Source organism: Prionailurus viverrinus, chromosome X (genome assembly GCF_022837055.1).
Source record: "Prionailurus viverrinus isolate Anna chromosome X, UM_Priviv_1.0, whole genome shotgun sequence".
Lineage (NCBI taxonomy): Eukaryota > Metazoa > Chordata > Mammalia > Carnivora > Felidae > Prionailurus > Prionailurus viverrinus.
This window is the reverse complement of record NC_062579.1, coordinates 50,063,072-50,088,401: the sequence shown is the minus strand read 5'-3', so window position 1 is coordinate 50,088,401 and position 25,330 is coordinate 50,063,072. Positions and strand designations below refer to the sequence as shown.

General features: G+C 37.3%; 1 protein-coding gene across 7 annotated transcripts in view; it reads left to right on the top strand.

The window, feature by feature from the left end:
- Positions 1-25,330, top strand: part of OPHN1 (oligophrenin 1) — a 608,271-nt gene that overhangs the window by 91,519 nt on the left and 491,422 nt on the right. The window lies entirely within an intron of this gene.

Below are 25,330 nucleotides of genomic sequence, written 5' to 3'. Positions count from 1 at the left end.
ACTAACCCTTTATCTGACATGTCACTTGCAAGTATCTTCTCCCATTTCGTCAGTTGCCTTTTAGTTTTGCTGATTGTTTCCTTTGCCGTGCAGAAGCATTTTATTTTGATGAGGGCCCGATTGTTCATTTTTGCTTTTGTTTCCCTTGCCTCTGGAGATGTGTTGAGTAAGAAGTTGTTGTGGCCAAAATCAAAGAGGTTTTTCCTGCTTTCTCCTCGAGGATCTTGATGGCTTCCTGTCTTACGGTTAGGTCTTTCATCCATTTTGAGTTTATTTTTGTGTATGGTGTAAGAGTGGTCCAGGTTCATTTTTCTGCATGTCGTTGTCCAGTTTTCCTAGCACCACTTGCTGAAGAGACTGTCTTTATTCCATTGGATATTCTTTCCTGCTTTGTCAAAGATTAATTGGCCATATGTTTGTGGGTCCATTTCCTGTTTTTGTGCCGGCACCATACTGTTTTGATGATTACAGCTTTGTAATACAGCTTGAAGTCCATGTATCGCATCTTCTTTATCCATTCATCAATAGATGGACATTTGGGCTGGTTCCATTGTTGGGAAAATAAGTAAATTTATGTACCATAACATGGCCACCTGGATTAACATAAGCTCTAGTTCCTAGCTTAGAGACCCCTCTTCCGGGTTCTTCTTTCTGTCCCGCTTGCCATGCATGCCAAATTACTACTAATGTGGAATGTGGAAGTAACAGATGATAAATTGTCCACCATGCTTGTGCTCAGGACTCAGATCTCTGGAGAAGGATCTCCTCTGAGCCCACCAATGTAAAATAAAACTCCAATTCACCAAGATCTCCGAGTGCTGCTTGGTTTTTCCGCCAGTGATCCAGCCTGGTTCTGTAACATATTTGGTTCCCTGACTGGGAAACCCAAATCTGCTGGCCCATTGTTGCCACTGGTTGGCAGAATGGTGAGGCAGTGTCGGGACAAGGAATCGCTATGGAGAAGGCATGCTCTGCCTGATTTTTGGCAGTCTCCCACTTGGTTGTCTCAGGCCAGCCCCGCTCTGCCATTCCTGACAGACTCAAGGGGACTTGGCAGATGAGGACCTGGACCCAACGTCAGATCTGATAAGGCCAGGGCCCCAATCTAGTCAGGCCCACTTGCAAGAGTGGAAGGGGGACCTGATTACTCCCTGGAGACTTCAGAGGTCTCACAGGTATGGGGCCCCAATTCAGTTCAGCCAACCCATAACTGTGGAAGGGGGACCTGATAACTCCCCAGAGACCTCAGAGGTCTCACAGGTAGAAATTCTGTGGAGGGAATGTAATAACCTCTTGTGTGTATGAGTTGGAATGTGCGACTTAGTCTGGTGCATCTGCCAAGTTCCATTCTGTGGCTCCACGGGCAGGCACCCTTAAGTTTCCCAAAAGCCCACGGAGTCTGAATGGGCCCATCTGTGATTCTGTGTTGAATGGCCTATGGTCTGTGGCGGCATCAGAATAGTTTCCAATTGTAAGTCATAAAGCTGAGACTGCTATGGCTAAGCATCACCTGAGTTCCTTCAGGACATGGCCAGACGGGCATCTGACTGGTCTCATCATTAGAGTTGGCGCCCCTACCCCTCTGTCTTTGTGACTCTGTCTCACGGGAACATTATGGAGTCGGGACAGAGCAAAGAAGGGGTTTTTGGGAGACTATGGAATTAAGATATCCCCTGGCAAGTTAAGGACCCTATGTGAGTTAGAATGGACCACTTTTGGTGTAGGATGGCCCTCGGAGGGAACCTTAGATGTCCCAGTGGTCTGCTGTGTCTGGCGTGTTGTCACCAGAGACCCAGGTCACCCCTATAAGTTCCCATATATTGACTCCTGGTTAGAGATTGCCCAAACCCTTCCCCCTTGGGCATGATTTACCTGCAACAAACAGGGACAGGCTAGGGTCTTAGTCGCCTCAACAAAGCAGCCCAAGAAAGGCCAACAGAAGTCCTGACCTCCACAAATTCTCGCCGTTGACCTGGAGGAAGAACCAATCTTGCCCCCACCATATGAACCCCCCAGTTCCTGATACTCTGCCACCTTCGGTCTCCTCACCACCTCCAGACTCGGCAGATCCTCTGTCCCCTGGACCAGTGGCCAGGTTGTGCCTTCGGTCAGGTGCAGGCACTCTCCAGATGCAGGTCCACACCTGCTGGTACCAAGAGGCTCTCCTTTGGGGGGTCCAAGCAGGGGCTAAGAAGCCCATGAATATGCCCAACAGCAAGAGGAATCCCTGGGGGATTATTATGAGAGGCTATGCAAGGCTTACACCTCCTTTGATCCCAAGGCACAAGAGAGCCATGACAAAAGGATGGGGGAGGTGCAGCTGCCAAAAGGGGGGAGGCCCAGAACCTCCTTAGCAAGGGGTCATTGAGCCTACTGCAAAAAGAAAGGACATTAAGGGGATAAATGTCACAACCAGGGAAAGTCCCAGAAACCCAGCCAATATTGGGAGGAACCTTGAGAAGGGGACCTTAATAGTCTGGCTGAGATAGAATCAGACTGAGGGGGATGCTGTTTCTCTCTCTGTTCCTCTGCCTAATAGATGTGAGGGCTTCTCCCTCATTCATTTCCTGGGTTAACAGCTATAATTGGAGCCAACTGTGTTTAGTCTACCGCAGGACAGGGACTTTAAGGAATATTCCCAAGCAGTTGCTGAAACTCCATTTGTTTTGAGGAAATCCCCTTCTTCTCTGTCCTGATATGGACTCCATATTTCCACTTTGGTGGTAAAAACATGGCACCTGCTCCTCTGTCTGAGCTGGTTTTGAATCCAGTTTTCCTTCTCTGCCTTCTGCTGGCACCTTGCCTCTTCTGTCTTCCTTTCCCCCTCCTGTTTCTGCACCAACTTGGGTATGGTCTATATAACTGGTTCCTATACCATCCTCAGTGCCTCAGGCACCATTGGCTCCTTCCCCCCCACCCTCAAGGTCAAGGGGTGAAGAGCACCCCCTTGGGCCACCCACTTCAGATACCCCCACTGGTGTCCTAGGTGAAAACTGACAATGGAGAAAAATTGATTTTAAGCGGATACAGATGAAACATATTCAGTGTTTAAACTATTTATGTTTGTTGGACCTGTCTCTAAAGTTATCAGCACTCTACCAAAGTTGACCAAAGGTCAAATAAGCTCATGTTATCTCTGTTGCAGTTTGTTAGCAAAAAGATGACTTAAAATGGTAGTTAATTTTATCTGTCTCAGAGTTTTCATGGGTAATTCTTAAGATAGCTTTCAAGATCTTTGGTAACCTGAAACTTTAAAGTTTTGATTGCATGATAAATAAGATTAAATTCATTGGACATCTAGGTCTTTTCCAAATGGGATGGAGTGCTAAAGCTTTGATTACTGAACATAGGTTTGTGTTTTTAACTTCTTATTGCAGAGAAAGTAAGGCTATTTGGACCTATTGGAAAACATGCTTTGTGCTTAATTGGTTCATGAATTTACCATCTAAAAAAATTCTGGTGTAAACACCTCTCAGTTGGTTACTAAGTCCTCAATAGGAGACTAAGGTTTCCTAAGAGTTAAAATTCTGCTAAGTGTACTTAAGACTGGAAATAAGGAAAGCAACCCTGTATGTAGGAAAGTAGGAGGTATGTAAGAAAGATATAAGTAAAAAAAAAAGAAAAAAAATATATGTAATTGAAATACATATTTGTTGAGGGTAAAAGAAAGTAATTTTGTCCTAAATGAGACTGGTTGTTTGGAGAGAAATGGCTTTGGGACAAAGCTTAAAGGCAAAGGAAAGTTGTAGAAGGTTCATTAAGGGAAATCTTTGGAAAGGAATTTTATGTGTGCTAAGGATAGACTAAGGTTGAGATGAATGGAAATTTAAAATACACTGGTATAAGATTGAAATTCTGCTTTTCTCTCTGTTCAAAAGAACATTTTATTGGACTGTTGATCGCTTTTGATAAGACAGTGTAAACAAAGGTTTTTTTTCTCTTTTGTCTGCCAGCAAAACCAAAGCTTTAAGTTTCATCTTTATCAGGTCTTTGATTGCTTAGTTAAAACTTCTCAATGTTAAAGGAGCTAGGTTTTGCTAACAACTATGTAATGCTATACATTCACCTTTAGGATCTTTTATTGCCACCTTGGTTGAATAAGATTTTAACATTTGTAATGATCTGTAATCCTATTTAGGATGTACTTATAACTTCCTAAAGTTTTAACAAACTTCCCAGGATTTGAATGGTAAGTGAAGTCTTTTTGACCAATTAGGCCCTTTTATTTGGGATGCTAAGTTACTTGGAAGAGCACAGTCGTACCATGGTAAACCTTAGGTTGCATTGCACAGGTAAATGTTGTAACTGCCAAAATAGATATGCAATTCCTAAAGTTTTAGTGTTTTGGTATAAGGTCATCACTTAATATTCTGATTACTTGACGTGTTATGTGTCAGAAATAACTGAATTTCTTTGTCAATTGCATCATAATGAACTGTCATCAGATCTTTAACAATGTCCATTTCTGAGATTTTGTCATTTATAATTGTTCTTTTTCTCTTACAAAATGTGTTTCTTCTTCAAGGAGATTTATAAAAAGGACTTTTGGGACAAATACAGGTGTTTGACATCGTTAAGATTAATGCTAAAATGGGTAAGAATTACCAGGACTGAAAAGTTGCATTCAAACTGAACAAGAATTAGGAACATGGGACTAAATGAACTGAGGAAGATTATACTTTTGTGAGTCTTGTAAATATTGCTGGTTCTTTAATGTTTGCTCTTTCAGATTAAGGAAGATTTCTCTTAAGATATCTATGATATACAGAAATGTCATGAAGTATTCATTTGTAAACTGAAGCATTTATCTTTTCTCCCTACCTAAACCATCTGAAATTCAAAACCTCTTAGTGAGTATTCTTTCTTTCATGGCAATTACAATTGTTTGCATAAGTTTGATAAGCATCTGTTCATCTTGTAACAGGTCATCATTGGAAATACTGGTTATTTTACCAAGGCTTTGACTAGAATGTCATATTTGAGAGTGGCATGCATAAACTCACATATAACCAGACAGCTTTAAGGAACTAAGGTTGACTTTATGAAACATGGAGCCATAAAGCCCCTTGGAAATGTTGGTCTGATACCTTGCTTACAGAGTTCCCAGCAGCCTCACCAGGTGAGTAAAGAAGGTCACTTCCTGGCAAGTGCAGGAACTCAGGATATCTTGAGGACCTCATGAAGAGGAATTTGCCCAATTCTATAGGTATTGCAGGCCTTTCTGATGGCAAGTATTTAGCTTGGCTTCTGGCCTGGAGAGGCTACTGAAAGTTCAACCTGGATATTCCTTATAAAAGGTTCCAACAAAGCAAACTTTAAAAGATCCTCATGATCAATCGCTATTCTTGCTGAGCTTATGTAAACCATTAGGCCAGGTTTGTTAAGATTGGTCTTAATTTAGCTATCTCTGGAAATGGGGGTTTTTAGAGAGAAAAACTGTTTCAACAACGCACCATTATGGATGTTAAATTCTAGTTTGTATTGTCTTTAAATGTTTGTTGTTTGCCTAAACTAGACAACTTGAGGTAAACTTCAGAAAAAATGTCACAGTATTTCATGTATAGACAATCTGCTGTGCTTGTTATTCTGTGGGGATAACAATAAGACCCATGGGCATATGATTATTTAAACAACTGGGAAATGGGATGGATTCCCCCACCAATAGTATGCAAAGACTTTTCTCACTGTAGACCTATCAATAGATAAATATTTTCATGCTTTATTATTCACTTGAGGCCTGGTTAATTCATAAATCTCTAAATATGCAAACCATATCCTCCCTAAACCTGATCTGACAGTTACTAGAGACCCATCCCATATAAACCCAGGAGATCTGGCTTATTCAAAGGATGGGGGCCACCCCTTTAGAAGACTTGGAGGTGGACTTCACAGATACACAACCAAGCAAAGGATTCAGGTACCTCCTTGTAATAATCGGAACATATTCAGGATGGGTTGAAGCCTTCCTGACCAGGATGGAACGAAGTTATGAGGTGGCCAAAGCTCTTCTACGGGAAATCGTGCATTCATTTTGGTCTGCCCTTAACCATACACAGTGACAACAGACCTGCATTTGTGGTGGACATTATACAAACCCTGACCAGGTCCCTCAACATTACCTGGAAACTGCAACATGCATCTTAGCCCTCCGAGGGTACCAACCCCTAGAGCTAAAGGGTGATGCCTACTAAAAAAGATTTTTAGAAAAGGCATCAGAGGGGGGAATGTTGGGAAAATGAGTAAATTTATGCACCATAAGATGGCCTATGGTACTAACATAAGCTCTAGTTCCTAGCTTAGAGACTCCTCTTCCAGGTTCTTCTTCCTGCCCTGCTTGCCATGTGTGCCAAATTACTGCTAATGCGGAATGCGGAAGTAACAGACGATAAATTGTCCACCATGCCTGTGCTTGGGTCTCAGATCTCTGGAGAAGGATCTCCTCTGAGCCCTCCGATGTAAAGTAAAACTGATCCACCAAGATCTCCAAGTGCCGCTTGGTTTTTCCGCCAGCGATCCAGCCTGGTTCTGTAACACCATAACTTGGCTATTGTAAATAATGCTGCTTTAAACATTGGGGTGCATGCATCTCTTTGGATTACTATTTTTGTTTTCTTAGGGTAAATGCCTAGTAGTGCAATTGCTGGATCATAAGGTATTTCTAGTTTTAATTTTTTGAGGAACGTCCATACTGTTTTCCAGACTAGCTGCTCCAGTTTGCATTCCCACAAACGGTGCATAAGGGTTCATTTTTCTCCACATATTCGCCAATGCCTCTTGTTTCTCGTGGTTTTTATTTTTGCCATTCTGACAGGAGCGAGGTATTATCTCATTGTGGTTTTGATTTGCATTTCCCTGATGGTAAGTGATAAAGAGCATCTTTTTGTGTTTCTGTTGCCATCTCTGTGTCTTCTTTGGAAAAATATGTTTATGTATTCTCATTTTTTTAACTGGATTATTTGTGTTTTTGGGGTGTTGAGATTTATAAGCTTTTTATAGATTTTGGATACTAATCCTTTATCAGATATGTCATTTACAGATATTTTCTCCCATTCTGTAGGTTGCCTTTCAGTTTTCATTGTTTCCTTTGCTGTGCAGAAGCTATTTATCTTGATGGAGTCCCAATGGTTTATTTTTACTTTTGTTTGCCTTGCCCCAGGGGAACTATGTAGAAAAAAGTTGCAACAGCCAATATCAAAGAAATTTGAAATGTGATTGTTTCCTTAATTTCTCTTTCTGCTGCTTCATTATTGGTATATAGGAATGCAATAGATTTCTGTACATTGATTTTTGTATCCTGTGAATTTACTGAATTCATTTATTAGTTCTGGTAGTTTTTTGGTGGAGTCTTTAGGTTTTTGTGAATATAGTATTCTGTTATCTGTAATTATTGAAAGTTTTACTGCTTCCTATTGATTTGGAAGCCCTTTATTCCTTTTTGTTGTCTCCTGTGGCTAGGATTTCCAGTACTATGTTGAATAACAGTGGTGAGTGTGGACATCCTTGTCTTGTTCCTGACCTTAGTGGAACAGCTCTCAGTTTTCCCCCATTGAGGATGGAATTAGCTGTGGGTGTTTCATAAATGGCCTTTATTATGTTAAGATATGTACTCCCTAAACCTACTTTGTTGAAGGATTTTATAATGAATAGATGTTGTACTTTGTCAAATGAATTTTCTGCATGTATTGAAATGATCATTTGGTTCTTATCTTTTCTCTTATTGATGTGATGTTGCTGCAGGATTTTTTACCTCAATACCAGGGATTTGTTGTCTTGCCACTTCAACGAATGAAGAGGTGGACACAAAATTAGCAGCAGGCATAGTTTTTTAAAAAAAATACTAGATCAGAAAGGAAGAATAGTAGAAAACTCTCTTTACAGAGGGGACATTCAAAAGTGAATGTCTGAGGACTACAGGCAAGGGTCCTTGTTTTGTAAGGTTCTGTTCAGCCCTCCCCTTACCTTTCCCCCTTGTTCCTTCTCAGATTCTACCCTTATTGGCTTGATAGCTCTAGGTACTGGGTTATCCATTCCTGATTGGCTTGTTTTCATAGTATGATGGGTGGTCTATGGCCATACTTAGAGGTCTTTTGTCAAATTCCTGGGGGAAATCTGAGGGGGAGTAGATGGGGTCTGTTACATTCTTAAGAGGAACTTTAAGCCTGAGGGGTTTGCTGTGGTCAGACATTCCCAGCATTGTTTGAAAATGTGTTTTTTTCCACCCAGGGACTTCAGGTCCTAATCCTTTCCCTCTCTATTTTTTCCTATCATAATGTACCCTGTTGGTTGATTTACAAATAGTGAGCCATTCTTGCAAACCAGAAATAAATCCCACTTGATCTTTGTGAATGATTTTTTAATGTATTGTTGGATTCGTTTTCTAGTATTTTTTCTGGATTTTTGCATTTATGTTCATCAAAGATAATGGTCTGTAGTTCTCTCTCTGTTTTATTTTTTTTTTGTGGTATTTTTATCTTGTTTTGGTATTAGGGTATTTATTGCTGGCTTTATAGAATTAATTTGGAAATTTTCTTCTTATTTTTTAGAGTAGCTTTGGAAGTGTAGGCATTAACTTCTAAAACTAGTGTAGATATTAAGTGTTCTATAAATATTTGGTAGAGTTTGCCTGTGAAGCCATTTGGTTCTGGACTTGTGTTTGCTGGGAGTTTTTGATTACTGATTCAATTTTTTGCTGGTAATTGGTCTGTTCAAATTTTCTATTTCTTCCTGGTTCATTTTTGGTAGTTTACATATTTCTAGGAATTTATCCATTTTTCCTAGGCTGTCCAGTTTGTTGCCATGTAGTTTTTAATGATATTTTTGTAGAGTTGTTTGTAATTCTGTGCTTTTGATTGCTATTTATCCTTTCTCATTTGTGATTTTATTTATTTGAGTCCTTTCTCTTTTTTCTTGAGAAGTCTGGCTTGAGGTTTATCAAATTTACTGATTTTTTTTTTCAAAGAACCAGCTCCTGGTTTCATTGAAATTTTCTATTTTTTTTAGTTTCTCTACCATTTCTTTCTGCTCTAATCATGATTATTTCCTTCTGCTGGTTTTAGGTTTTGTTTGTTTTTCTTTTTCTAGCTCCTTTAAGTGTAAAGGTAGGTTGAGATTTTTCTTGCTTCTTGAGTTAGGCTTGTATTGCTATAAATTTCCTTCTTAGAACTGCTTTTGCTGCATCCCAAAAGTTTTGGACCATTGTGTTTTCATCTTCATTTGTTTCCATGTACGTTTTAATTTCTTCTTTATTTACTGGTTGACCCATTCATTTTTAGTAGCATGTTATTTAACATCCATGTATTTGTGGTCTTTCCAGATTTTTTTCTTGTGGTTAACTTCTAGTTTTATGGCTTGTGATCAGAAAATGTTCATGGTATGACTTCCATCTTCTTGAATTTGTTGAGGCTTGTTTTATGGGCTAATATGTGATTTTTTTCTGGAGAATGTTCCATGTGCAGTTGAAAAGAATGTGTATTGTGCTGCTTTAGGATGGAGTGTTCTGAATATATCTGTTAAATCCTTCTGGTGCAGTGTGTCATTCAAAGCCGTTGTTCCATTTTGATTTCATGTTTATATGATCTTTCCATTGATATAAGTGTGGTGTTAATGACCCCTACAATTATTATATTACTATTAATTAGTTCCTTTATGTTTGTAATTAACTGTTTTATGTATTTAGGTGCTTCTATTTTGGGTGCCTAAGTATCTACAATTGTTATGTCTTCTTGTTGGATTGTCCCTATTCTTATTGTATAGTGTCCTTCTTTGTCTCATTTTACAGTCTTTTTTAAAAGTCTGTTTTGTCTGATGTAAGTATTGCTAGTCTGGCTTTTTTTTAACATCTTGTTTGCAAGATAGATGTTTTTCCATTCCCTCACTTTCAATCCTCAGGTGTCTTTAGGTCTAAAATGAATCCCTTATAGTCAGTGTGTGTATATATATATATATATATATATATATATATATATATCTTGGTTTTTTATCCATTCTGTTACCCTGTGTATTTTATTTGGGGTATTTTGCCGTTTACATTCAAAGTAATTATTGATACATATGTATGTAGTGTTATTTTATTACTTGTTTTGTGTTTCTGAATATTTTCTCTGATCCTTGTTTCTCTTTCTCTCTTTCATTATTTGGTGCTTTTTTTGTGATATAGTTGGATTTCTTTCTCTTTATTCTTAGTCTGTATTTTAGAGGTTCTTGATTTGTGGTTACCATTCAGTCTGTATATAACATTTTATGCATATAGCAGTCTATATTGAGTCATTGGTTTTTTAGGTTTGAACCTATTCTTTACCACTCTCCTTATGTGTTTGGCATATGGTGTCATATTTTACATTCTTTAATTTTGTGAGTTCCTTGACTTAGAGTTTACTGCTTTTGTTTTTCCTACTTTGATACTTTCATTTTTGGTATTTTCATTTCCACTCAGAGAGTCCCCTTTAATATTTCTTTCAGGTCTGGTTTTAGTGGTTATGAACTCCTTTATTTTTTGCTTGTCTGGGAAACTTTATCTCTTTTTGTATTCTGAATTATAGATTTACTGAATAGAGTATTCTTGGTTGCAGATTTTTCCTTTTGAGGGCTTTGAATATATCACGCCACTCTTTTCTGGCCTGGAAAGTTTCTGCTGAAAAATTGGCTGGTCACCTTATGTTTCCATTTAATGTAACTGTCTTCTTTTGTCTTGATGCCTTTAATTTTTTTCTTTATTTCTGTATTTTGCCTTTTTAATTACCACCTATCTTTGTGTAGATATTCTTTTGTTCATTTTGTTTCTCTTTCCCACCTGGTTCTGGATATTGGTTTTCTTCCCCAGATTAAGGATGTGTTCAGCTATTATTTCTTCAAATAATTTTTTGCCCCCTTTTCTCTGTCTTCTTTTGGTACTCCTGTAATCGGATGTTATTACATGTGCTGGAGTCACTGAATTCCCTAAGTCTATTCTTATTTTGTCTAATTCTGTTTTCTCTCTTTTGTTCAGCTTGATTACTTTCCATTACTCTGTCTTCTCGATCATAATTCATTCCTCTGCTTCTTCCAGCAGCTGTTCATTCCATCAAGCATGTTTCTCTTTTCTTTTTTGAGCACTTTATATGTGCTATGTTATTCCTTATTTTTGTATTAACAGTCTCAATCATATCTTTTCTCAAGTCCAGTGAATATCTTTATGATCATTACCTTTATTCTCTGTCAGGCATATCATATCTGTTTCCCTTATATCTGTGGCCATGGTCTTACGTGTTCTTTCATTTAGGACAAATTCCCCTGGGGTTTGGTCTGGTATTCTGAGGGAGGAGGCTCACTGTGCTGGAACTGAGGCAAGCATGACTGGGAAGAGTGGTTTCACCAGAGCATAGTGGTGCAGGGTGTGATGTAAAACATTAGGTAGTGTCAGTACTGTGCTGGTGACTGCAGGTGGCCTTGTGCTTATGCTGAGTGGTGGGGGAGGAATATGGTACCTGCCAGTTCCTTTGTGCCTGTTGGAATCTGTGAAAGCTGCCAATAACCTCCCCACTCTGTGCCACTTTAGCTCTTCAGATTGCTGTTTCTTTGTTGTGTGTTGAGGGGCTGTTTGCCCTGCCTTCTCTCCAAGAGCAGTGTTCCACATCTTTGCCAGAATTTGGAGTTGTCAGTGTTTTGAACTTTATTTTAGCTATTTTGATAGGTGTGTAGCGGTCTCACATTGTTGTTTTAACTTGTAATTCCTTAATGATATATGATGTTGAATTTTTTTTCAAATGCTTATTTGCCATTTGTAGATCTTCTTTGGTGATCTGTCTGTTCAGATCTTTCACCCATTTTAAAATTGGTTTGTTTCTTATTGTTGAGCTTATGGGTTCTTTGTATATTTTGGATGTCTGTGTTTTATACAAATGTTCTCCTAGTCTGTGGGTTTTTTTTTTCATTTTCCTAACAGTGTCTTCCACAGGGAAGGAGTTTTTAATTTTAATGAAGTCCAGCTTAACAGTTTTTTTCTTTCACGAATTGTGTTTTTGCTGTTATATCTGAAAAGTCATTGCCAAATCCAAGGCAACCTTGATTTTTTTTCTATCTCATCTAATACAAGTATTATAGTTTTGTGTTTTATATTCATGTCTGCAATCCATTTTGAGTTATTTTTTGCGAATGGTGTAAGGTCTTGGTCTAAATCCCCTCTTCCCCCCACCTTTTTTTTTGCATATGGATATCCAATTGTTACAGCCCCATTTTTTCTAAAAGACTGTTATCTGTCTATTAAATTTCCCTTTATTCTGTGTCAAAGATCAGTTGACTATGTTTATGTGGATATATTTCTGGGTTCTCTGGTCTGTTTTATTGATATATTTATCCTTTTGCCATGGTGACAGTCTTGATAATTTAGTTCTGCAGTCAGTCTTAAGTTGGGTAGTCAATCCTCTGACCTTATTGTTATGTTTAAATATTATGTTGGCTATCTGGGCCTTTGCTTTTTCATCTAACTGTTAGAATCACTTTGCATCGAATCTGTAGGTCAAGTGGGAAGAATTGGCATATTGACAATGTTGAGTCTTTCCATGCATGTACATATAATATCTCATTTATTTAGATTATTTATTTATTTTATTAGAATTTCATAATTTTGCTCATACAGATGTTGTACATATTTTGTTATATTTGTTCTTAAATATATTTGTTCTTAAATATTTTTTAGTGCTAATGTAAATATTTTAACTTTCAAATTCCAAATGTTTATTGATATATGAAAAGTGGTTGACTTTTGTAGATTAGCCTTTATCCTTCAGTCTTGCCATAATTGCTTATTAGTCTCAGGAGATTTTTGTTGATTATTTGGGATTTTCTACATAAATAGATAGATAGTATCTACATAGATAATGTAAGCTGTGTACAAAGATAATTTTATTTTTTCCTTCTCAATTTGTATAGCTTTTATTTCCTTTGTCTTGTCTCATTGCATCATCCAGGACTTCCAGTTGAAAAGGAGTGGTGAGAGGAAACATCCTTGTCTTGTTCCTGATTCAGTGGGAAAGGTTCTACTTTCTTATCATTAAGTGTAATGTTAGCTGTAGGCTTTTTGTAGATGTTCTTTATCAAGCTGAAGATGTTCCCCTCTGTTTCTAGTTTGTTGAGTTTTTATCAAAAAGTGATGGATTTTGTCAAATGTTTTTTCTGCACCTATTGGTATGATGATATATTTTTTCTTTAGTCTATGGATGTTATGGATTACATTAATTGATTTTCAAATGTTGAACCAGCCTTGCATACCTAGAATAAATCTCACTTGATTGTAGTCTATCATTATTTTTTATACATTGTTGGTTTCAACTTGTTAATATTGTGTTGAGGATTTTTACATCTATGTTCATGAGAGATATTGGTCTGTAATTTTCCTTTTTTCTAATGCCAGTGTCTGATTTTGGTATTAAGGTTTGCTGGTCTCATAGAATGTGTTAGATAGTATTTTCCTTGCCTTTAAGTTTTAGAAGAGATCACAGAAAATTTGTGTAATTTATGTTTTTTAAAGTTTATTTATTTTGAGAGAGAGAGTACACGTGCGAGTGGGAGAGGGGCAGAGAGAGAGAGAGAGAGTGGAAGAGAGAGAATCCCAATCATGCTCTGCGCTGTCATTGCAGGGCTTGAACCCACAAACTGGTTAGATCATGACCTGAACTGAAATCAAGAGTTGGATGCCTGGGGGCGCCTGGGTGGCGCAGTCGGTTGGGCGTCCGACTTCAGCCAGGTCATGATTTCGCGGTCCGTGAGTTCGAGCCCCGCGTCAGGCTCTGGGCTGATGGCTCAGAGCCTGGAGCCTGTTTCCAATTCTGTGTCTCCCTCTCTCTCTGCCCCTCCCTCGTTCATGCTCTGTCTCTCTCTGTCCCAAAAATAAATAAACGTTGAAAAAAAAAATTTAAAAAAAAAAAAAAAGAGTTGGATGCCTGATGGACTGGGCCACCCAGGCACCCCCACATAATTTCTTTATTAAATGTCTGTTAGAATTCACCAATATATCCATCTCAGTCTTGTACTTTTACCTTTGGAAGTTTATTATTTTTATTATTGTTATTATTTTTAGTGTTTATTGTTTTTAGTAATCTCTACACCCAACATGGGTCTCAAACCCATGACTACAAGATCAAGAGTTCCTCACACTTCGACTGAGCCAGCCAGGCACCCTGGAAGTTTATTATTTATTAATTCAATTTCTTTAATAGACATAGGCCTATTTACATTATCTGTTTCTCTCTGCGTGAGTTTTGGCAAATTGTGTATTTCAAGGAATTGGTCCATTTCATTTAGGTCATCAAATTTGTGGGCATAGCATTGTTCGTAATAATTCTTTATTATCTTTCTAACATGCATGGGATTATTATGGTGGTTCTTTCATTTCTGACATTACTAATTTGTGTCTTCTCTCCTTTTTTCCTCATTAAGTTGGCCAGAAATTAATACATTTTCTTAATCTTTTCAATGAATATGATTTTGGCTTTTTTGATTTATCTGTTGAGTTCTTTTTTGAATTTCATTGATTTTCTTTTTTAACTCTAGTGAATCTTGTTCTTTTCCTTGTTTTCTAAAGGAAAGCTTAGATGATTGAATTTCAATCTTTCTTTTTTTTAAATATATACATTTAGGGTTATAAATTTCTTTCTGAGCACTACTTTGCTATATCCTACAATGTTTTGGTAAATTGTATTTTCATTTTAATTTAGTTCAAAATATTTTATTTTATTTTTAATTTTATTTACTTATTTTGAGAGAGAGAGAGAGAGAGAGAGAGAGAGAGAGAGGAGTAGAGGCAGAGAGAGGGGGAGAGAGAATACCAAGCAGGCTCCACACTGTCAGCACGGAGCCCAACATGAGGCTGTATCTTATGAACTGTCAGATCATGACCTGAGCCAAAATCAAGAGTCAGATGCTTAACCAACTGAGCCACCCAGGTGCCCCTAGTTCAAAATATTTTAAAATTTTTCATGAGACTTTTTCTTGCCTTATGTGTTACTTAGAGGTTTTCGTTTAATCTCCACATATTTTTTTTTATTTTTCAGCTATCATTTATTTACAGTTTAATTCCATTGCAGCTTGAGAGCATAGTTTGTATAATTTCCATTTTTTTTATTTGTTAACGTGTATTATATGGCTCAAAATGTAGTATATTATGGTGAATATTCCTTGTGAGTTTGAGAATAATGTGTATCATGCTATTGTTGGATGAAATATTATGTAAATCTCAATTGTTTGGTAGTGCTGTTCAGTTCAACTATGTTCTTACTGATTATTTGTTTGTTGGCTCTGTCAATTACTGATAAAGTAGTGTTGAAGTCTCCAATAGTAATTAATGGATTTGTCTATGCTTGCATTTCTTAATTTTTTTTAATGTTTATTTATTTTTGAGAGAGAGCTAGAGCACAAGCAGGAGAGGGGCAAAGAGAGAGGGACACACAGAAGCAGAAGCAGGCTCTGGGATCCAAGTTATCAGCACAGAGCCCAATGTGGGGCTTGAACTCATAAACCATGAGATCATGATCTGAGCCAAAGTCAGATGCTCAATCAACTGAGCCAACCAGGCGCCCCTGCTTGCAGTTCTTTTAGTTTTTGCCTCTCATATTTTCATGCCCTGTTGTTAGATGCATATACATTAAGGATTGTTATGTCTTCTTGGAGAGTTGACCTCTTTATCGTTACATAGTGCCCCTCTTTATCCCAAATAATTTCCCTTGCTTGGAAGTCAGCTTTGTCTAAAATTAACATAGTTAATCCAGCTTTCTATTGATTAGTGTTAGCATGGTATACTTTCCTCCACACTTTTAATTTTAATCTGTTGGTGTCTTTATATTTAAATTGGGTTTCTTGTAAACAATATGTATTTGGGTCTTTTTTTATTATTATTATACTCTGACAGACTCCATCTTTCAATTGCTCTATTTAGATCACTGATATTCAGTGTGATTGTTGATATAGTTGAACTACTGTGTAATCATTGCCTTTGTTTTTTAGTTTTATTTTTTGTATTGTACTTTTTCTGCCTTCTGTGGTATTAATTGAGCATTTTATATGATTCCATTTTCTCTCCTGACTTAGCCTCTCAATTATACTTATATTGAAACTTTATTTTTATGGTTTCCATAGAGATTATATATAGATACACACACACACACTTATGTACACACACACACACACACACACACACTTATATTTATAGTTTTTGAGAGAGTGCACTCACGCAAGCAGGGGACGGCAGAGAGAGAGGGAGGGTGAGAATGTTAATCAGGCTCCATGCTCAGAGTGGAATCTGACATGGGGCTTGATCTCACAACTGTGAGATCATGACCAGAGCCAAAATCAAGAGTTGAACACTTAATCGACTTTGCCTTCCAGGCACCCCTACAATATATATTTATAAATAATTGAAGTCCACTTTCAAACACTATTATTACATATACAATGCAAGCACTTATATAGTATAGTATTCCTAATTCCTTCCCTAGTCCCTTATAACATTGCTGTCATTCATTTCACTTAACTATACATATACAGTATAACCACATAATACATAGTCTTGATTGTTATTTTGAGCAAACTCTTATGTTATATCAACTAAGAATAAGAAAGATCAAAGGTTTTATTTTAACATCATTTACTCCTTCTTTAATGCTTTTCCTTTCTTTTTGTAGGTCCATGTTTCTGACCAATATTTTCTTTTTCTGAACAACTTCCAACATTTATTCAAAAACAGGTCTACTCTGAAAATAATTCCCTCAATTTTTGTTTTTCTGAGAAAACCTATTCATCCTTTACTTTTGAAGTATAATTTTGCATTGCACATAATTCTAAGTTGATTTTTTTTTCCCTCAGCATGATAAATACTTTACTCCACTTGTTTTCTGCCTGCATGGTTTCTAAAGAGAATTTGGGTATAATTCTTATCTTTACTCCTCCATAAGTAAGGTGTTTTTTTTCCCCCTTCTGGCTTTGTTCTTTCTTTTCCCCCCTTTATTTTGATTTTCTGCAGTTAGAACATGATATTCTTAGGGGTAGGAATTTTTGGTATTTACCATGCTTGGTGTTCATTGCTTCCCCTTGACCTGTGGTTTTGGGTCTGATAATAATTTGGGGGAAATTCTTAAGTCATTTTTTCTTCTTCTGTTCCTTTATGTCATTATTTGTGGTAATTCCATTATCCATATGTCACACCATTTTTAATTGCCCTACAGTCTTTGGATATTCTGTTCCATCTTGCAAATTATTTTTTTGTCTTTGCATTTCAATTTTGTAAGTTTCTGTTGACTTATCTTCAAGTTCAGTGATCCTTCCTTGGCCTATTCCAGTCATTTTTATTCTTTATTTCTAGCATTTTTAAAATTCTTTTCTGTAGTTTACATCTTTTTGTTTACATTATTCACCTGTTCTTGCATGTTGCTCACATTTTTCTTTAGAGCCCTTAGCACATTACTAATATTTTAATAAAATTCCTGATCTAAGAATTACAACATTTGTGCAATATCTGAGTCTAGTTATGAAGCTTACTGTGCCTATTGAAGCTGCATTTTTTGACTTTTAGTACATCTTGTAATTTTTTTTGTTTGTTTAGAGTAAGGCATGATGTACTAGATAAAAGGAGCTGTGGTAAATATACCTTTAGTGTGAGACCTTATGTTCATCTGACTAAGAGTTGGGTTATATTACTATTTGCTATTGCAGTAGGTGTCAGAAGGTAAAACCTCCTTTGGTTTCCTTGTTTTTGTCTACTTTTTTGTCTTTGGGTTTCCCTAGTGATACCTTCTTAAATAAGGTTTGTACTTATTTAAGTACTTTCAGTTACATTTTCCTGGTATAATATATAAGCCCTATTGGTGTTGTGCTAAGTTTTGGGGGGAGGGGAAGATGAGAAGCATTTAGTAGTCATATGTTTAGAATTTAGTGTTTTAGTGATCCTGTGCCCCTGGCCTGTGATCTTTGCAGGTGCTTCTCACTTCTCTTACCTTAAGTTAGAGAGGGATGCTAGTGGGTCCTGGAGTTGGTAATTTTCTTTCCCCATATGGAAAAGTAGATGTCACTGGAGTTGAATAATTTCATTCCTTTATGTGAATGGCTAAAGTTTGTTGGAGTTGGGAATTTTCCTTTCTTTGGATTGGTTAGGCTTTGGTAAAACCCTAGTTGTTACGCTCTGATAAAATACTTTCCTTTGACTTTAGGTCTTGTTAAGAACACAGTGCTCTGGTTGTATCTGAAAATGGTTATTTTCTCCCTCCTCCTGATGGAAACATAAGGGAGCTTTCCTCTTATCTTCATTGTGAGAACCTGGTAAGGCTCCTGGTACTAAGACTCACAGAATTGTTGGGGGACTCCCTAAAACTGCCCCCCCAGAGCTTTTAAATCTCAAACTTGTCCAAACTGATTCCGCAGAAATTTATCAATTATAATTTTGTTTTCCTACTCTGGTACTGGCTCCAATGAGGGTTCGTACTCTTGAGCTTCTGCTATACCAAGGTGTGAATCTTTGTATTCATCTATCTCTCCAAATTTGGGGCCCCAGTTTGTCCTGTGACCTCAATTATCTGATGAATCTAAGAAGAAATATTGATTTTCAGTTTGTTCACCTTTTTTGTTGCGAAAATTGTAGTGATGTCTTCCACGCTCCTTACATACCTGACTGGAAACCAGGAAGTTCTTTCAAACTTTTTATAACGTGAACCACTCATTTTAATAGAGTTAAGATGATTTACCTTATGTAACCCAAGTAGTTTGTAAATTATAAACACTTATTATATGCCAGTCACTGTTACAAGTACTTTAGAAAACCTGTAAGGTTACTGTGACAATATGATGCTCATTTTACAGAAGAGGAAGGTGAAGAACAGAGAAGTTAAGTAAGTCGCCTAAGGCCAGAAAGATATTACTTTTCAGAGTAGAGATTTGAACTTAGACAATAAGGGTCTTCTCTTCTAGCTGATTCCTAGAAAGTGATGTGTATTAATACTGAATGTAGAATAGGTGTTGAATATTCCATTTTGGGGGACTGTCTGTACTATGCCCCAGGAAGGTCATGTTTCAGAGGAATTTCCTTTTTAATCATCTCTATTATTTTCCTTCTGTGATTTCCTGTGCTTCCTCACAAAAATAGAAACTATTTATTTCCCCTTCCAGTCACTGTTCTATAAAAGCCATAGGTCCTATGAGTATGAGATGCCTGGAAGCTTGTATTTATTGTAAAGCATCTACAATTCCATATGTACCCCAAACATTATCTGTAGAATAATAGCGTGAACACTATTTTTAAAGTTTGAATAAATAATAAATAACAGTGTACTTGCATTTTCTTACTTGGTGGATATTATAAATTACAACTACAATCACATGAGAGGGTCCAAATTTTTTGGGGGGGTGCATCAAAAAATTTTTATAGTTGAAGGGGGTAACCATTGCTAAGGAGAGACAATGAGTATGAATGAAATAATAGAACAGAGATAAGTAGAAAACAAACCTTTGGTTAGAAAGGGAAACCCTAGCCTCATTGGCTCTTCTTCTGTAAAATGAGAAAATGTTTTCCAAACTGTCAAGGCTGCCATTTTTGGAGAATAGAAAAAGAAGACATGTGAAGTGGTACCAAGAGTATTAACCTAGGGGTTTTTGGCATTTGTATTCTTGAATTGGAATCACATTCCCACTGTTTAATAGTTGTATGATTTTGGACAAGTTAATCTCTCTGGCTCTAAATTTCTTTATCTGAAAATGTATTTGTTAATATACAAAGTAAATCACAAAATACATAAGACAACAAATAAGGTGGCTAGGAACTCAGGTTTTGCTAGCATGAAGTCAGATGGACTGGAATTCAAATCTTGGCTCTGTCACTTACTATTTGTTTGACCTTGAGGAAGTTACTTAATCTTTCTGAGCTTCATTTTCTTAACTGGAACTAATAGTGGTTCCTATTACAATGCGGTTAGGAAGAGTAGACTAGAGAATGCTTTTAAGCCATTTATCTTAGTGATTGATACATTCTAGTGTATTTAGTCTTGATATTTCTTATATTAACATGGATAGAACTTGCCTAACATGTACTTGTAATTCAGTAAATATTTAAAGTTGAGAAGAGATGGTTATTTGTTTTATTTGTAGACAGATGATTTATTTCTAAACTTATATATCTTAATTATGACCTCCTTTGACTCTGGACTACCTCTAGCATGGGTTTTAGACTCCTTTTTTCTTTTAACTGTAGATTAAGATTTTTCTGGTGGAAAGCACCACTTGTTTTCACCAGACTTTCCCTAAAGCAGATCCTTTGTTTGGACCCTAGAAGAGATATTTTCTCCCTTCAACTGGTATCCTTGCCAAGAAAGATGGCTGTTTGAGTAAGCCTCCTGAGAGAAGTAGTTCTTAACCTTCATTGTACATTGAAATCAGGAAGGGAATTTAAATAAAAGCCTGGGATATGGAACTAGAAATACTGATTTAATTGATCAGGGATGCAGCCTGGGCACTGGAAAATTTAAAACTCCCAAGTTATTCTAATGTGTATCCAGGGTTGAGAAAACTGCTCTAATGCATCCCTTGTCAGAACCTTCATTGACTCCATTATGCACTCAATAAATATAGACATCTGAGCCTGGTGTTCAAACACCTTCATGAACAGGCCTGTCCTAGTCAGCTTTTCTGAGTGTTATGTTTCCATTACTTTCCAATGTGAAGCTGCTCTTGTTAATCTAGATCTATTACTCTTTGAAAGTGCACTTTCTTACATCAATTCTTTGGCCAATATGTATTTTTGCTGGGTATACCCTCCCCATTTTTTAGCTGCTGAAATTATACAGATCTTTAAAGCCCCAATGAAAAGCCACCTCAAAGAAGCCTCGTGTGATCTACCCGGTGGAAACAATTCCTGTTTGCACTTCTCTGCTTGCACTTTTGCAGCCTGCATTTGTACTTCCATATACTGCCTTGTATTTGGACTAAGTTTAATAAAACTTTACTATAATAATATACAATAGAATAAAATGCAGTTTATGATAGTTTATTTTATAAGGCTTAGAGAGAAAAGAATAATTCATATTTTAGTTATAACAGGTCCATATGAGTGGGTACTATTATATTCTAGGTACTGTATGAAGTATTTTTTATAATATTAATTTAATCCTCAAAATGATTTTATGAGGTAGATAAAAATTATCCTCATTCTGTAGATGAGTAAACTGAGGCAAAGAAAAATTAAAGAGTTTGCTTTGAAGTAAAAAGCCTGTAATGGGTAGAGCTGGAACCCAGGCAGGCTATTTCTAGAGTGTGTGCTCTTTTCTTCTTTTTTAATTTTTTATACATGTATTCATTTTTGAAAGACCGCACAAGCAGGGGAGGGGAAGAGACAGAGGGAGACAGAATCTGAAGCAGGCTCCAGGCTCCGAGCTATTAGCTCAGAGCCGGACTCGGCCTGAAGTCACAAACTGCAAGGTCATGACCTGAGCCAAAGTCGGAAGCACAACCTACTGAGCCACCCAGGCGCCCCCAGAGTCTGTGCTCTTAAGCACTACGTTTTACTACCTTTCTAAAGAGAGCCTAAAGATGGTGTAAGGGAAGTCCACTAAGTGACAACTGAGTGGTGGAGTGGGATTTGTTCCCAGGCAGTCCTGCATATTGTTATGTCTAGAACTACCCTGTGTACTATGGTAGGCACTGACTGCATGTGGCTATTGAGCAGTTGAAATGTGGCTAGTCTGAATTGAGGTGTACTATAAGTGTAAAAGATATACTGGATTTCAAAGACTTAATATGACAAAATAGAATATCTCATTTTTACATCTGTAGGTACAGAATATCATGTTTTATATTGATTGCATGTTGAAATTATAACATTTTGTGTAAATTGAGTGAAATAAAATCACTAAAATTAATTAATTTCTTTTTACCTTTTTAATGTGATTACTAGAAAATTTACAATTACATACATGGCTTGCATTTGTGGCATATATCATTTGTTATTGGTCAGCACTGATATAGAAAGTATTTTCGGGGCACCTGGGTGGCTCAGTCGGTTGGGCATCCGACTTCGGCTCAGGTCATGATCTCGCGGTTCGTGAGTTCGAGCCCCGCGTCGGGCTCTGTGCTGACAGCTCAGGGCCTAGAGCCTGCTTCAGATTCTGTGTCTCCCTCTCTCTGACCCTCCCCCGTTCATGCTCTGTCTCTCTCTGTCTCAAAAATAAATAAATGTTAAAAAAATATTTTAAAAAAGAAAGTATTTTCATGGAAGAGTTCATTTTAATCCTTATGACAGAATCATAAAGCAACAAAAGAGATATTTTTATCCTCTTTTTAAATTTTTTAAAGGTGAGGAAATTGAGGCTTATAAAGATTTATTAATTGACTAAGGTTACACATTTGGAAGATGCTGGTGATGGAACTTAAATGAAGTCATATTTCCAGTCCTGTATACTAAATGCTGTTTGAATTCTATTTTATGTCATATTTTTTCATTATGCAACTCTTTTTTGCTTTGTTTTTTCAAGTTTATTATTATTATTATTATTATTATTAAGAGAGAGAACATGAGCAGGGGAGAGGCAGAGAGAGAGAGAGAGAGAGAGAGAAAATCCCAAGCAGGCTCTGCACTATAAGCATGGAGACTGACAAGGGGCTCGAACCCACAAAATGTGAGATCATGACTTGAGCCAAAATCAAGAGTCGGTCTCTTTGGGTGCCTGCGTGGCTCAGTCGGTTAAGCGTCCGACTTCGGCTGAGGTCATGATCTCACACTCCATGAGTTCAAGCCCCATGTCAGGCTGTACTGACAGCTCAGAGCCTGGAGCGTGCTTCAGATTCTGTGTCTCCCTGTCTCTCTGACCCTCCCCCATTCATGCTCTGCCTCTCTCTTTCTAAAAAATAAATAAACAATAAAAATAATTTTATTTTTAAAAAAATTTTTTAAAAATGTTTTTATTTATTTTTGTGACAGAGAGAGACAGAACATGAGCAGGGGAGGGCCAGAGAGAGAGGGAGACACAGAATCGGAAGCAGGCTCCAGGCTCTGAGCTGTCAGCACAGAGCCTGACACGGGGCTCGAACCCACAGACTGTGAGATCATGACCTGAGCCGAAGTCGGACGCTTAACCGACGAGCCACCCAGGCACCCCACAATAAAAATAATTTTAAAGAGTCTGAACAAGTTGCTGTTGTATTTGGTAGGCAAAGATGTTTTAACCTGCAGTATTAGGCTTTCTTGTATCTCCACTATCTTATCAAATCAGATTTTAATTGAGAATGAGTTTTTCATGTACATTTTTTTACTTGTGTCCAACAATGCAACATGCTCTGTTATAAAGTTGCATCCAGATCTCTGCTGTATGAACTTTATTTATTCCAGTGATGAGAACTCATGTCTGAGCCTTAGATTGCTCATTTGTAATATAGGATATCAACTTCCACATAGTATTGTTAGGATGATATGAGATGAAATAAAGTACCCAGGGAAGTACCTAATACATAATAGGAAATCAGTTTACAGTTGTTTCTTTATTCCCTTCAGATGGGTCACCAATGGGAAACCTTTCACAAGCACCCTAGGCCAAGTTCATTATTCTTTCTTAGGTTACTACCACAAAACAACTCTATTATAGTCTTGATTTCATTCAGGATTGTGATGGTTTCTGTTCTGCTTTTCTCCTTTATATATTGTAAACTTCCCCATGGCCAGAATCACATTTTATTTGTCTTGTATCACTATAGCTTCTGACACTGTGCTAGGCCCAGAGTAGGTGCTTTTGACTAGCCATGAAGTTGTAAATGGAGCTTATGACCTGGTGGTAAGAATGGAAATCTAGCATGACTCTTTGTGTTGATTATTATAATAGATACCTCTTTGAAAATTAAAATGTGAAAGTATTTATCATATATAGAATTTAGAGAAGATTGTACAACACGCACACCACACACACACACACACACACACACACACACACACACACACTGGACTTCCCCTTCTGGAAAAATGGAGGAGATGCATTTTTTCCTATTACTCCTGCTATGTACAAATAAGAATCTTGGACATTATATATAAAACCAGTACAAGAAGACTATGAAATGTGGAGATAAGTAGACAAGCTGACCAATAACCTTGACGAGAAAGTTCATGGTGGCAAGTTCCTGAGTGTCCTTTTGGTCTTATATATCCCAGTCTGGTAGCTGTACAAGCTGGCAACCAGATAATGCCAATAGGTAGAAGCAAAAACAAAAACAGAAACTTAAGAAAAGTGTGCTCTCTCTAGGGGAAGCCCAGCCAGTCAGAAAACTTTTAGACAACAACTATTCTCCTTAAGTCCAACACCAGAGAAAAATCTATGGCTCTACCTCCATCACTGCCAGGAAAGAACAACTAGGGAATCTAGACCACCCTTGCCTGCATGAAATGAATGAAACACTCTAACTACTTCTTCCAGCTAGAGTAGTGCCAATGGAAGCTTAGTGAGGTACTAAGGAACCTGAACTCTTACATCTATGTAGCCAAAAGGAAGAACACTTCCTCTTCTAGGTATCATTGAAGGCCAAGTAGTGATCCTCGATTTTCCCCATTACCTGGCAGTAATGGTGCTTCCCTTCACACATCAGAGAGGTGTCAGAGTAGGACAGCAAAAACACAAGGTTTAGTGAGATCAGGGAATCTCATAACAGAATACCTTAAATGTCCATGATATAATAGAATTTTTTTTGTTATATCAATAATCATTAAACATTAAACATCGATAATAAAAATGCTTTAATAAGCAATTGTTAATATGCATGAAACACATGAATAAAAATCCTCAGCAAAATATAGATAATACAAAGAAAAACAGAATGAAAATTTAAAGTTGAAAAATAACTGAAATTAAAAACTCAATGCATAAAGCCAACAACAGAATGGAGAGAACAGAGGAAAGAATCAGTGAATTTAAAGATAGAACAATAGAAACACCAATCTGAACATAAGAGAGAAAAAATAGACGGAAAAAAAATGCCCTGGGCCTGAGGGACCTTTGTGATTATAATAAAATGTATAGTATTTGTGTCACTAGGTAGAGGGAAAAAAAAGGGAAAAAAGGGTGGGGCTGAAAAGTGGAATGTACACCAGTAAAACCTGAATATTGCCTTGGCATTTGAATATTTGAGTTTCTGGCTGATAAATATGACTTAATTCCTTCCTCCCACCCATCCTCCCTCCCTCCCTTCTCCCCTTCCTTCCTTCCTTCTTTCCTTCCTTCCTTCCTTCCTTCCTTCCTTTCACTTAGCATATTTTCAAGGTTTAGTCACATTCTGGAGGCTATTCTTAAAAGCTCTGTATTTGAAGGTGAGACTTTCCTGTATTAGTCAGGGTTTTCTGGAGAAA